Below are 14,451 nucleotides of genomic sequence, written 5' to 3' on the forward strand. Positions count from 1 at the left end.
CAGCGATCTCAACACATGAGACCTGCTATGCATCACTCATCTCACGCAATTTAATTATATGAATTCTAATTTAAAGGATACTCTTAGACACCGACTTGGTGCCTCAAGCAACTAAAATTTTTTAGCATCGAATAGGTAGAGAGATAGAAATGCCGAGTTTACAATGAGCCAGCACTTCCCGGATTTCTAATTTCTGTTTCGTGGAGAGGAGCTGATTCAAGTTCTCTCAATGGGACAGATTTTGTTCCGTTGTGTTGATGTCATGTCCTCAAACTGCAGCAGCAACCAACAACACGTAACTGGGATGGCTTATTGCTATGACTTAGTGATAAATAAGATTTTGTGTCTTTCTATAATTTTAAAAGCTTTTAATCAAAGGAATATATGAACATGGTTATGAATTGTATAATTCAGAAAGGATTCTAATGAAAACCAACAGTCATCTGTCCACTCATTCCCAACTCAGTTGACTCCATATAGTGTTTTTATATCCCAGAGAGTTCTCTTGTTGTTTGATAGTTTGTCCCTCAGTTTATCTGTTGACTACCAAATCATTTTGTTCAGTTGGTTTATCATGGTCTTTCTCTTCAATGTTTTAGGCCTTAATCAAATAAGTGATGATCTGCCCAAAATTCTGCAAATTCACAACTTTTCTTGAACCTATCAGAGAGCTGAGGTTGCAGGTCAACCAACTAACTTGAAATCTAAAGATGGGCACTTCCAAAGAGGAGTGGGCTGTGAGCACTTTCTTGGCCAGGGCAGATGCTGCTAGATGCATACAAGCTGGTAAGAAGAATCCAACTAAGATTTTTAATGAATTGCTGAAGGCCAAGTGTGACTAGTATAAGAATATAGAACCCCTTGGAGCTACAGAATGTTCACAGAATGTGTACAGAATTTGCAGGTTCTTCACTGGACCTGACCAGGTGCTCACAAGAAACACTGGGGAAAGGGTGAGGATGGTTTGTGTCATGGCCAAGGAACACTGAGCTGAGGAGTCAACTCTTATAGCAAGCCTGCTCTTTGTCTGGGGGAAGATGTTATCTCATCCCTCAGGCTGCTGCCTGCAAACACAACTCTGAGAAGTGGCCAGGGAAGGAGGGTGAGAGCCTTGCATTCTTGGCACACCCAGGAAGAACTTGCAGGGACCCACAGGGCAGATCGCCTCTCCCAACAAGGTCAAGAACCCGTCTCGGAGGACCCGGCCCAGGGAGTTCTTTCACTGAATAGGGAAGATCCTTTTCCTGCCCAGGATGCCTAGGCCGTTGGCTTGCTGTTGAGGACAGGAGGATATGAAAGAGTGGAAGTGAAAGGTTGGAACGTGCCCCTTCTGGTCTTGAGGGCTTCTGGGAGGTGATAAGAGAGGACGTAGGAGGGGAGGAGTGAGATGTGCTTCCTCAATATGGAGGGAGGAACTTGGGTTGGAGGAGACCAGGAAGATGCTGAGGGTGTCAATTGGGACTCTGGGAGGGGCGTCATCTCAGACGCCCCCCCTACACCAACCTGAGGTCACCAGAGCTAAGCAGACTCAGCTGTGCAGCAGGTTAGGAGATGGGGGGCTGGAAATTAGCTTTCTAGAGCTGATCTTTGTGCCGTGTGGGGTGGCTCAGACCCAAACAATCCCACAATGACCCAGAAGTGGGTGTATTGGACCTAATTTATGTGCGTCTCCAGATTCCTTTGGTCAAGTGCTCTTGCTCCCAGTCGTGGGGCTGCTGCCAGCCACACTGGACCCGTTCCATCCCCTGTCACTCTTTTCTTAGTGTAGACGGCTCAGGCCAGGTACGGTGGCCACTTGGCCAGCTCAGCCTGCAGCGGCATGGCCTGAGAACGCACCTGGACTCAGACCATGCTGTTGACCTCACTCTCTAACTGTCCAAAATGTGTGCCCCATGGGAGCCACTGCAGCTAAAGCCAGAGCCCCACCATTTTCAAGTTCAGATGCAGCACAATTTAATAAGGATTTGGTTTCTCTCAGTGCTGCAGGGAAGTGCCGGGAACACAGCCCGGAAGTGCAGAAGAGTTTTGACTTGTGGGATGAAGTTTGAACAGGGAGATACAGGAACCGGGAAGGAGCCAGCGAATACACTCCTTGCCCTTCCTCCTCTCCCCTTTTCCCCACCTCCCACCTCCCATGGCCTATTCCAAGACTTGGTGATTCCATGCAGCCTCTTCAGAGACGTCCATGTACCTGAGCACAGGTGTGTGTCCTTGTGCATCATCTTGTACAGTAGTCCCCCCATCAGCAGGGGACACAGTCCAAGAATTCCAGTGGATGCCTGAAATATTCTGAATGGGGATAGTACTGAACCCCATATATACTGTGTTTTTTCCTATAGGTCCATACTATGATAAAGTTTAATTTATCAGTTAGGCACAGTAAGAAACTGACAACAATAACATCTTTTGCATAGCTGAATTGCCATCATCACTTTTCTTGTGCGTTGGGGCCATTATTAAGTAAAATAAGGGTTACTTGAACACAAGCACTACCATACTGCCACGGTCAATCTGATAACAGAGACAGCTACTAAGTGACTACCTGGTGGGTAGTATACAGTGTGGATATGCTGGACAAAGGGATGATTCACATCTTGGGCAGGACAAAGCAGACAGCTCAAGGTTTCATCACAACACTCAGAATGGTGTGCAATGTAAAACTTATGAATTGTTTATTTCTGGAATTTTCCATTTAATATTTTCGGACTGCTATTGACTGCGGGTAACTGAAACCGTGGAAAGCAAAGCCACGGATAAGAGACGACTACTGTATTTGCATGCCCTCGTCCCCTGCTTTAGTTATCTTTTCCTCTCACTCTGGCTTCCCTGGGATTGCTCCCCATCCCCAATATCTCCCCGCCAATAATGCACCGGCTTTTAGGTTTTACTTCAGACTCTTTTTCTAGGGAGCCCAGGCTCAGGCACAATGTATGGAGGGTAGTTAAGTGTTTGCCTGGGGACCTTGCCAAAGAAGATCAGAGAGATGGGCTAGGGTGGTCCTCAGTACAGGGCTTTAGAGATGGAAGTGCAGAGCAGTCTGTCAGACCTCAGTGTCTGTGAGAGCCTGGGGGAGGGAGGTAGTGAGGGACAGACCTGGACAGACCAAGACAAGTGACAGCCAGAGAATGACAACAAGATGAGCAGCTACTGGGTGGTCCGGGGACCCCTCCCACAAAGCCTAATTTGAGAACCCTTTCTCTCCAAAGCCTCAAAGACAGAGTGTGGCCCTCATATACCCAGACATTAACCTGAGGAAAAGAATGGAGAGGAGACAAAAATTAGCGAGATGGGACCGGCCCGTGGCTTGGCGGTTGGGTGCGCGCGCTCCGCTGCTGGCGGCCCGGGTTCGGATCCCGGGCGCGCACCGATGCGCCGCTTCTCCGGCCATGCTGAGGCCGCGTCCCACATACAGCAACTAGAAGGATGTGCAGCTATGACATACAACTATCTACCTGGGCTTTGGGGGAAAAAATAAATGAATAAAAAAAAAAAATAAATAAATAAATAAATAAAATTAAAAAAAAAAAAATTAGCGAGATGAAGTCATTCCAATGAGACTGCTTAAACCACTCCTGAGAAAGAGTTCAATTACTTTTCAACAAACTAAAATTTTAAATAGAAAGAAGACAATTTGGATTGGAAGAATATAAATATTTTTCTTTGGCAAGTTTAAGTTGTTTCTGCTATCCTAGGAAGAATATCAGTTATAGATGAAGGAAAGAAATTCCGTTTGCTCTGTTAAGTCTGCGTGCCTCGTGAGTGATTTTGTGGCCCTGCTATGACTCATTGGCGTGCTAGGCAAGAGCCTTTGCTACTGGCCAAGATTATAGATAGGTCTAAGGAGCACTGGAAGTGGCCCTGGATGCGCAGACAGCGAGCGAGCACTGTTGTTAACTGACTTTGTGATTGGGAAGTAATTCTTTCTTTATCTTGAAATGTGGCTGTTTGGCCAGATCCGTGATTCTAAGTCAGGGATTGCCAGCTGCAATTGCCCACAGGGGCCAGGCAGGTAACAAATGAGCGAAGAGGACTTGATGGGAACCGTGTCAAACTGGGGTATGTTTACCCGCTATAAACAGGCCAGCTACTGCTCCACTCCGGCCATGTTCCCAGATAATAGCTTCCCTTTATTGAGGCAAATAGATGATCTCATTTGAAGCTCACAATTACCCTATGTGAGAGGTACTATTATTATCCGTATTTTTCAGATGAAGAAAATAACTTGAGTTACTTCAAGTTTTAAGGCACAGAGGTTAAATAACTTGAAGCTCAAAGAAATAGAAAGTGGCAGGGCTGGGGTTCAGACTCAGGCATTATAATGATAGCGTAATTCTGCTGATTTTTCATGATTAGTCAGAAATTGAGATTAAAAAAAAAGAATTTAAATATTCACAGTATTTTAAAAAATACTCTGCAAACCAAAGAAAACCAAAGTGGGCCAAGATCTGGCCGTGTGGGTCACCAGATTGTGTTTGGCGTTCCAAGAGAAAAGTCATGAGGCATCCTTGGAAAGCAATGTTTTTATTTTTGTTTTCCCCCAAATATTCATAGCAGAGTTTAAACTTATAGGTTTTCCTTCAGAGTAGTCAAGTTGGGCACCTACACACTTTTACTGATAATGCTCCCATTGCTCAAAATATTTCTGGAATTCCTCTTTTGGAATTGCCTTCAGAAATGTTTACAAATCAGCTATATTATTTTGTAGCTGTATCTCCTTTTTTCGATGAAACTAGCATTTCCCTGAGTGAGTCCAATCATCTTCACCAGATGTGGCTCTGAGTCACTTTTAGTTATTTCCAGAAGTCACATCCATTCTGTATGCAAGGCGATTTACTGCCCAAGGAATAATTCAAAAGAATGTGTTCCAAAAATCGTTAAAACACGTTTGTAGCCTTCAAGATAACAAGGTTTAAAAGGACACATCAATTCATCCCTTTACATTCTTCTTGGTTAGAAAAGCAGGCACTACTATAAGGCTTCATCTCATTTGTATTACCTGGGTTGGATATTCTAAGCGATGCTGTGATATTATCCCTTGTAAATTCTGCCGTGTGAAATCAATCATCTCTCTCTTTCTCTCTTCCTCTCTTTGATGCTAAGAATTAGGAACAAGGGACAGAAATTTGAATGGTTTTAGGTCTACGAGAAGATAACATCTGAAATCTTGAAAAGCTTAACAGTATGCATTAGATGATTTTTTCTAGACTTTTGCTGTGTATGAGGTGGCTCTGTGTAGCATAGCATTTCTAAATATACCTGTTCTGTGCAGTTTTCCCTTGGTTCCTGTGATCTGAAACAAATTCCAATGTAGCTATTAGCCACATACAGAATGCAGTTTTCTATAAATTATTTAAATGGGAAAAAAATCTAAAGAGGAATATGAAATAAAGATGAATATAAAATATGGTCAGTTGAATAGACAATTCTGTGTCTGCCGCATTCATTCTCAACTCACAGCCTCACTGGAAGTGGGGTGGCTGAGGCAGGGTGCTACTCTGTGGCCTCTGATATCTACCTGCCATCCCTCCTAGATTAGAGTTAGCGGCACTAGCTTTGAGCTAGGCGATCTGTTATTCTGTCTCTAATGCATCAATGATAGAATCAATTTATTTTCTCTCTTTTTGTTTTTTAAACGCATTCTCTGCTTACCCCAAGCAAGCGTTAGTGTACTTACTGCTCTTTCCTGTCCAATAGATTTCTAGACTTAAATTTCATGACCTGAAATTTTTCTTCTAATTGCAGAGACTGACATGGCAATGTCAACTTTTAATTTTTCCATGTAAGGGTTTTTTTAATAAAAATACTATCTATGATTGCTATCATTTGATGAAAGAAAGGAGATTTTAACCTTTAAAAAAGTGAGAAAAGACACAATCCTAGAATAAAGGATGATGGAATAAATTTATCTTTTCATGCCCTACATGATCACACCCATTAGAATGGCTACTGTCAAAAAAAGAGAAAATAACTATTGTTGGTGAGGATGTGGAGATACTGGAACCTTTGTGCACTGTTGGTGGGAATGTAAAATGGTGCAGCTGCTATGGAAAACAGTACAGTGGTTCCTCAAAAAATTAAAAATAGAATACCGTATGATCCAGCTATTCTACTTCTGCATCTATACCCAAAAGAATTGAAAGCAAGGTCTTGAAGAGATATTTGTGCACCCATGTTCATAGCAGCATCATTCACAATAGCCAAAAGATGGAGGCAACCTAAATGTCCACTGACAGATAAATGGATAAACAAAATGTGGTGTATACATACCACATAATATACATATTAAAAAGGAATGAAATTCTGATATATGCTACAACATAACCTTAGGGACATTATGCTAACTGAAATAAGCCAGTCACAAAAAAGGACAAATACTGTGTGATTCTCCTTATATGAGGTACCTAGAGTAGTCAAACTCATAGAGACAGAAAGTAGAATCACAGTTGCCGGAGGCTGGGGGTGGAGGGTATGGGGAGTTGCTTAATGGGTACACAGTTTCAGTTTTGCATGATGAAAAGGTTCTGGAGATGGGTTGCACAACAATGTGAATATACATATATATATTCACTCTCTAATCAATTTCCAGTATACAATACAGTATTGTTACCCATAGTAATAATACCATAGGTACGTTAGCTCTCCAGAATTTATTCCTCCTTAGTTGAAACTTTGTACCCTTTGACCAGCATCACCTCATTCCCCACGACCCTGGCAACCACCATTCTACTTTCTGCTTCTGAGCTTGACTTTTTTAGATTCCACATATACGTGAGATCATGCGGTATTTGTCTTTCTGTGCCTGGCTTATTTCACTCAGCATAATGTCCTCTAGGTTCCTTCATGTTGTTGCAAATGACAGGATTTCTTTCTTTTTAAGGCTGAATAATATTCCATTGTATGTATATGTTCACCACATTTTCTTTATCCATTCATCCATCAACGGATACTTAGGTTGATTCCATATCTTGACTATTGTGAATAATACTGCAACGAACATGGGAGGGCAGATCTCTCTTCAAGATCCTCATTTCAGGGGCCGGCCCCGTGGCTTAGCGGTTAAGTGCTCGCGCTCTGCTGCTGGCGGCCCGGGTTAGGATCCCGGGCGCGCACCAACGCACCGCTTCTCCGGCCATGCTGAGGCCGCGTCCCACGTACAGCAACTAGAAGGATGTGCAGCTATGACATACAACTATCTACTGGGGCTTTGGGGGGAAAAAATAAATAAATAAAATTATAAAAAAAAAAAAGAGAACTGATCTCAAGGAAAAGCAATGTTTAAAAAAAAAGGTTAATATGGGTTTAAAAAAGATCCTCATTTCATTTCCTTCAGATATGTACCCAGAAGTGGGATTGCTGGATCATATGGAAGCTCTATTTTTAATTTTTGGGGGGAATCTCCATACTGTTTTCCACAGTGGCTGCACCAATTTACCTTCCCACCAACAGTGCACAAGGGTTTCCTTTTCTCCGTATCCAACACTTATCTTTTGTCTTTTTGATAAAAGCCATTCTAATAGGGGTGAGGTGGTATCTCATTGTGGTTTTGTTTGTATTTCCCTGATGATTAATCATGTTGAGCATTTTCTCATATATATCTTCTTTTGAGAAATGTCTCTTTAGGTCCTTTGCCTATTTTTTAACAGAGTTATTTGTCTTCTTGCTGTTCACTTGTTTGAGTTCCTTGTATAGTTTGAATATTAACCCTTTATCAGACGCATAGTTTGCAAATATTGTCTCCTGTTCCATAGCTTTTCTCTTTACTCTATTGATGGTTCCCTTTGCTATGCAGAAGCTTTTTAGTTCGATGCAATTCCATTTGTCTGTGTCTGTTTCTGCTGCCTGTGCTTTTGGAGTCACATTCAAAAAATCATAGCCCAGACCAATGCTAAGAAGCGTTTTTCCTATGTTTCCTTCTAGTAGTCTCACAGGTTCAGGTCTGGTATTTAAGTCTTTAATCCACTTGGAGTTGATTTTTGTATACTGTGTGAGATAAGGGTCTAGTTTCATTCTTTAGCATGTGCAGATCCAGCTTTCCCAACTCCATTCATTGAAGAGACTGTCCTTTCCTCCTTGTGTGTTCTGGCACCTTTGTCAAAGATCAGTCGACTGTAAATGCGTGGATTTATTTCTAGACTCTCTATTCTATTCTATATATCTGTTTTTATACCAGTATCATACTGTTTTGATAGATTTGTACTATATTTTGAAGTCAGGAAGTGTGATAACCTCCAGCTTTGTTCTTTTTGTTCAAGATTGATTTGACTATTTGGGCTCTTTTGTAGTTCCATATGAATTTTAGGATTATTTTTTTCTATTTCTGTGAAAAATGTCATTGGATTTTGACAGGGATTGCATTGAACCTGTAGATCACTTTGGATAGCATAGATATCTTAATAATATTAATTCTTCCAATCCATGAACACGTGGTATTTTTCCATTTATTTGTGTCTTCCTCAATTTCTTTCATCCATGTTTTATAGTTTTAAGTGTACAGATATTTCACCTCCTTGGTTAAATTTATCCTAAGTATTTTGATGCAATCGTAAATGTGATTGTTTTCTTTCTTTTTTTCTTTTTTTTGCTGAGAAAGATTGTCCCTCAGCTAACATCTGTGCCAATCTTCCTCTATTTTGTATGTGGGATGCCGCCACAGCATGGCTTGATAAGCAGTGCATAGGTCCATGCCCAGGATCCGAACCTGCGAACCCTGGACTGCCAAAGCAGAGTGAGCGAACTTAACCACTATGCTACTGGGCCGTCCCCATAGTTTGTTGTTAGTGTATAGAAATGCTACTGAGTTTTGTATGTTGATTTTGTATCCTACGACTTTACTGAATTTGCTTATTACTTCTAAAGGCTTTTTTGGTGGAGCTTTTAGAGTTTTCTATATATAAGGTCATGTCAATATTTTCAATATTTCAGTTTCTTTATAGCCAGTAGAATTATATTGGTGAATACCAGCTCAATACTAGCTTGCCCTTTAGGTTCCTAAAAATCTCATCCTAAAAACTTCCAAACACCGCTTCACTGAACTGAGGAGGGAGATTTGTCTGTATCTGGAGCAAGTTCGCTAGGGAAAACAAAGTGGCCTAGAGGAGGTTTATGGGTTTACTGGGGGGTCAGGAGGAGGGTTGGTCAGCAGTTGGCCAGCTGGAAAGTCAGGGAAGAGCCAGTGGTAAGGATAGGGGCAGAAAGGAGAAGATGGAAAGAGGAAGTGGGGGAACACCTCTCCCTTCCCTGTTTCAAGGGAGTGTGCAAAACCCTGGCATATATAATGAGCGTTGCAAACTTTAAAAGTAAAGACAGGGTCGGCCCTGTGGCTTAGCAGTTAAGTGCTCGCGCTCCGCTGCTGGCGGCCTGGGTTTGGATCCCGGGCGTGCACCAACGCACCGCTTCTCCAGCCATGCTGAGGCCACGTCCCACATACAGCAACTAGAAGGATGTGCAGCTATGACATACAACTATCTACTGGGGCTTCTGGGGGAAAAAAAATAAAGAAAATTATTAAAAAAAAACTAGTAAAGACAGTTCATAGTTTTATCTTCCTCCTGCCACTCCGTTGGAGCTCATGGCAAATCACAAAGCAGATTTTCTGACACCAGCAAACCAAATCAATAGCTGGTTAGTTCAGGGAAAAGTTAGCTTTTGTACACACTCAGGCTCAACAGCTTTTTGGCATCTCATGGGCAGAGTCTCAGTGTAACCTCCTTTCCCTTCTTCCATTGGGAGGTGATGATATTGACAGACAGGAACAGGTGAAAGCCAAACAGGAAATAGATGAGGCAGCAAAGGGCCTGGAGAGAATCCGAGAAGAGTTGAGGGGCAGGCACTACCTTCTATGGGAGAAGCTTTGACCATGACAGTTTAAACCTGAGAATCCTCCCCACACTGGCTGGTGGGGTGTGTGTATGTGTGTGTGTGTATGCACCTGTGCTCATGCACACACAAATGCAGCTGCTCATGTTTTGCTGATGCATAAAAAGATGGATGTAGAGAATGTCACATTTCCAGGACAACAAAGGATTAGTGGAGGAGCCAGGAATAAAGTCCAGTCCGTGAGGTGGTGAAGCAGTTCTTCACAGCTCCATTTACTCTATATTTCCCTTCCTTTCCTTCACATTCCCTTTCCTCCCCTCCCCTAACTCACAGAATCTGTGATCCAGAATAGGTCTGCTGCAAGGTTGGGTTTGAAGAAAACTATTGCAGACAGTAGGAAAATATGGGAAAATTGATGTAGAGAGATTTACCTGGGGCATGGCAGGGCTGAATATAATGTTTGTTGAGTGAATAAGTGATGGGGTAGAATGGAAATAGCTTGGAGGTACTAGAGCAGTTAGGAGGTGGATAATAACAGCAGCGACATGGAGTACTACTATATGCCAGATGCTTCCTGGGTATTTTACATACACTATCTCATTTAATTCTTAGAACAATGCTATGGGGTATATACTATTGCCATCCCCATTACATGGATGGAGAAACTAAGGCTTAGAGGCAGTGGTATGCTGGTTTGTGTTTAACAATCAGCTTGGGGAGGGAGGGGGATGCTAATTTGTAGTGTTTGCCAATGTCCGTGGTATAAAACATCACACGGCCAATTTCAAGCTGCCAACAGGAAGTCATTGAACATAGAGTTGGGAAAAGATGCACCAAGTCTGCCCCCGTGTGCCGACTCCAGCCAGCTCTAGCACATCTCTGCTTAGAGGAGTTAAGCAACTTCCCCCAAAGCGCTTCTCTGCACACTGATGACAGAGTGAGCCTCAAACCCAGGTCTCACCCCCAAACTACCCTTTTAACCAAGGCACTATAGCACCTCTGTGTTAAATCAGCCTGGCTGTAAAAAGGGTCTACCTTGGGGAGGTGGCAGTGGGAAAAGAGAGGAAAGGATGGATGAGAGAGTTTATTTGTAGAAAGCACTCTAGAAGACAAATGCTTTTCATTTATCTCAGCCCAGCAGTCTGAAAAAGCAAAGTTCAAAGGTCAATGACTAATTAATATCTCCCTGCCGAAAGAGAACAGTGCTTTGACCTTAGCAGAAAGTTACATAGACTCTCCCTGGGCAAGAGACTTCCAGGGAGAATTAAGAGGTGGTACAAACAGAGTTTATTTGGGACAAACTGGAAAAACTTTCCATTTAATCCCTAGAATTCCATTCAAAGCTGTGATGGGTGGAGCACAGAGGCAGAGCTCGGTAACATCTCTTGATATTCTGGGATTAAAGAGTCATGCTTCTACAGGTATTCCAAAGCCAAAGACAGTGGGATGGTGGTGGTGTTGGGGGTCATTTCCAAATTCTTCCATTAGATTTTTGTGTTGCCTTCTGGGCCCAAGCTTGATAGTCGCAGTCAAGACTCAGGCTTGATCAGGGCCAGGGGCGCATAGCGCTTTATTTGATAAGCATGGAGCACAGTGTGGCATGTTGGAAAGAGCTCTGGACTGGATTCTAGTCCCAGCCCTGCCATTATGGGCTGGCTGACCTTGGCAATGCTACTCTGAGCCCGTTTTTATCATTTATATCACAAAAGGGTTGGACTAGATTAAGTTTAAAAAATTCGTTCCAGCTCTAAAACGCCACGATTCCATGACACTAAATATTTTCATTTCCTAAGTGCTATGCTTCTTGAAGAAAGTTTGATGAAGCAAATCTCACTTGGAAATAGATTAACAATAACAACAAACATTTACATGGTGCTTATTAGTGCCAGACAGTTTTAAGAGCTTTACATGTTAAACCATTTAATCCTTACAGCATTCATTTGAAATACGTAATATTATGTGAGGTGATGGATGTTAACTAAACTTTCCGTGGTAATCATTTCACAATATGTGTAAGTCAAATCAGTATGCTGTACTGATTTAAACTTAAACTTATACAGTGCTGTATGTCAATTATATCTGAATAAAACCGGGGGAAAAAAGAAATAGGTAATATTATTATCTTCCTTTTGCAGATGAGGAAACTGAGGAAAAAGTGGTTATGTCAGCCTATGGGACGGGTGCTATTCTTATCCCTAATTACATGGATGAAGAAACTAAGGCTTATAGGCAGTGATGTGCTGCTAGCTTGTGGCAGAGGATGGAAAGGGTCCAGCGTGGCTGGCAGCAGCCCCACGACTGTGCCCAGGAGCACGTAGCCAAAGGAATCTGGGGAAGCACCTAAATTAGGTGCAGTACACCCCCTTCTGGGCCATTGTGGGATTGTTTGGGTCTGAGCCACCCCACAATGGTACAAAGAGCAGCTCTAAAAAGCTAACTTCCAGCCCTCCATCCCCAGCTGTGATGCAGGGCTCAGTCTGCTTAGCTCCGGTGGCCCGAGGTTGGTGTGGGGGAGGGGAGCATCTGAGATGATGCCTCTCGTGGAGACCCAACTGACGCCCTCAGCATCTTCCTGGTCTCCTCCAACCCAAGTTCCTGCCTCCATATTAGGAAGCACATCCCACTCCCCCCCTCCTACGTCCTCTCTTATCACCTCCCAGAAGCCCTCAAGACCAGAAGGGGCACGTTCCAACCTTTCACTTCCACTCTTTCATATCCTCCTGTCCTCAACAGCAAGCCAACGGCCTAGGCATCCTGGGCAGGAAAAGGATCTTCCCTATTCAGTGAAAGAACTCCCTGGGCCGGGTCCTCCGAGACGGGTTCTTGACCTTGTTGGGAGAGGCGATCTGCCCTGTGGGTCCCTGCAAGTTCTTCCTGGGTGTGCCAAGAACGCAAGGCTCTCTCCTTCCCTGGCCACTTCTCAGAGTTGTGTCTGCAGGCAGCAGCCTGAGGGATGAGGTAACATCTTCCCCCAGACAAAGAGCAGGCTTACTATAAAAGAGTTGACCCCTCAGCTCAGTGTTCCTTGGCCATGACACAAACCATTCTCACCCTTTCCCCAGTGTTGCTTGTGAGCACTGGTGAGGCCCAGTGAAGAATTTGGAGGTGGAGACAGGGGCTTATTTGTAGCATTTGCCTCTTTTCTCATTGTACGCAGCTTGAATCAGTGGCTGCCATGGAGCCTGAACATATACAAAGCCAGGTGGCTAACCATTTCCAGAAAACAACCAGCTATTTGTTGGCATCCTGGCTCCAGGTAATCTGATCTGTGATCTGATATGAGCTCCAACAGAGTTGTGGGAGGAAGATAAACTACTAGCTGTCCTTACTTTTAAAGTTTTCAAGTATGCCAGGGTTGTGCACATTCTCTTTAAAACATTTCTCAAGGTAAGACAGATAAAAGATCACACAATTAGATGCAGGGAGGCCCTCGGTGGGCTGGCGGTACCCACTGTCCCAGTTTTGTAGACTGAGGCACTGTACTAAGAAGATTATGTAAACCTGCTCCTTGCCCTTGCCGAGTGCTAAAACTCAAGACATACTCACTGATGGGACCAATAGAGCATGATAATAAAATGCTTCCATTGACTGAATCAAAGGCTTCCAGTGATGACTGGGCACTTAGGCACACGGGTCATAGAGAAATCAAGGTGGTGTCCTGCTATGGGTGAAAAGCCCGGGCCAATACAGGACTTTGGTTAAAGCACTGAAAGAGGCCGAGGAAGGTATGTCAGCTCAAGAGACAAAAGAGAGTGCATACTAACCAGGGACCTAGAAATCCCGGGAATCCTTACCCAATCCCTTTTAAAATACACTTTCAGGTGGGTTTTCTTTCACCAAAGCATATAAAAATTGGGTCAAAGCAGCTGTCTTCCAATGGGGAAAATTGTCAGAGAGCCAGTACTTGGTAGCCCTATCTATTGAAATTTTATGAAAATGTTTTAAGTGAAGGAAAAGGTAGACTGAAAGTCAGGAATAGTAAATGTTCTTCTCTTGATTTTTAAATTTCTAGAACGTGAGAATTCTTCCCAATAAATCACATAAAGTCATTAGAGGAGATTGAATGATTTTTCTTTAATCTGTCACTTCTGAAAGTGACAGTCTGGGACCTGGTTCCCGTCAATATGTGTGTCCTTTCTAATATAAGCATATTGGAAAGCACTGTTTTTGGTTTATCTGGAGTTGAAATTTATTTAGTCAATCAAAAAACATTTACTGAGCACCTACTCTATGCCAGGCACTCTCCTTGGCTCAGGGGATGCCACAGTGACTAAGACAATAAGATTTTTGCCCTTACTGGAAAGACAGACAATAACACAAAGAAACACTCAAATAAATGAGAATTTTGTAGATGATTTTAGGAGGTATGAGGACAACACCAAAATGCGATACAGAATGCTTTGCAGGGGGCGTGCTACTTTAGGCGGGATAAGATGGGAAGGCCTATCTGTGGAGGTGAGATTTGAGCTGAGCTCTTCATTACAATAAGAAACCATAGTGGGAACTACAGGCAGCACACTCCATGCAGAGGAAACAGCAAACCAAAAAGGCCCTGTAGTGGGACCAAGCTTGGCGTGTTCTGGGAGCAGAGAAAAGCCAGTGTGGCTGAAGTGGTGAAAAAAGGAGAATAGCAGG

Source organism: Ceratotherium simum, chromosome 8 (genome assembly GCF_057802395.1).
Source record: "Ceratotherium simum simum isolate JZ-2026a chromosome 8, ASM5780239v1, whole genome shotgun sequence".
NCBI classification, from domain to species: domain Eukaryota; kingdom Metazoa; phylum Chordata; class Mammalia; order Perissodactyla; family Rhinocerotidae; genus Ceratotherium; species Ceratotherium simum.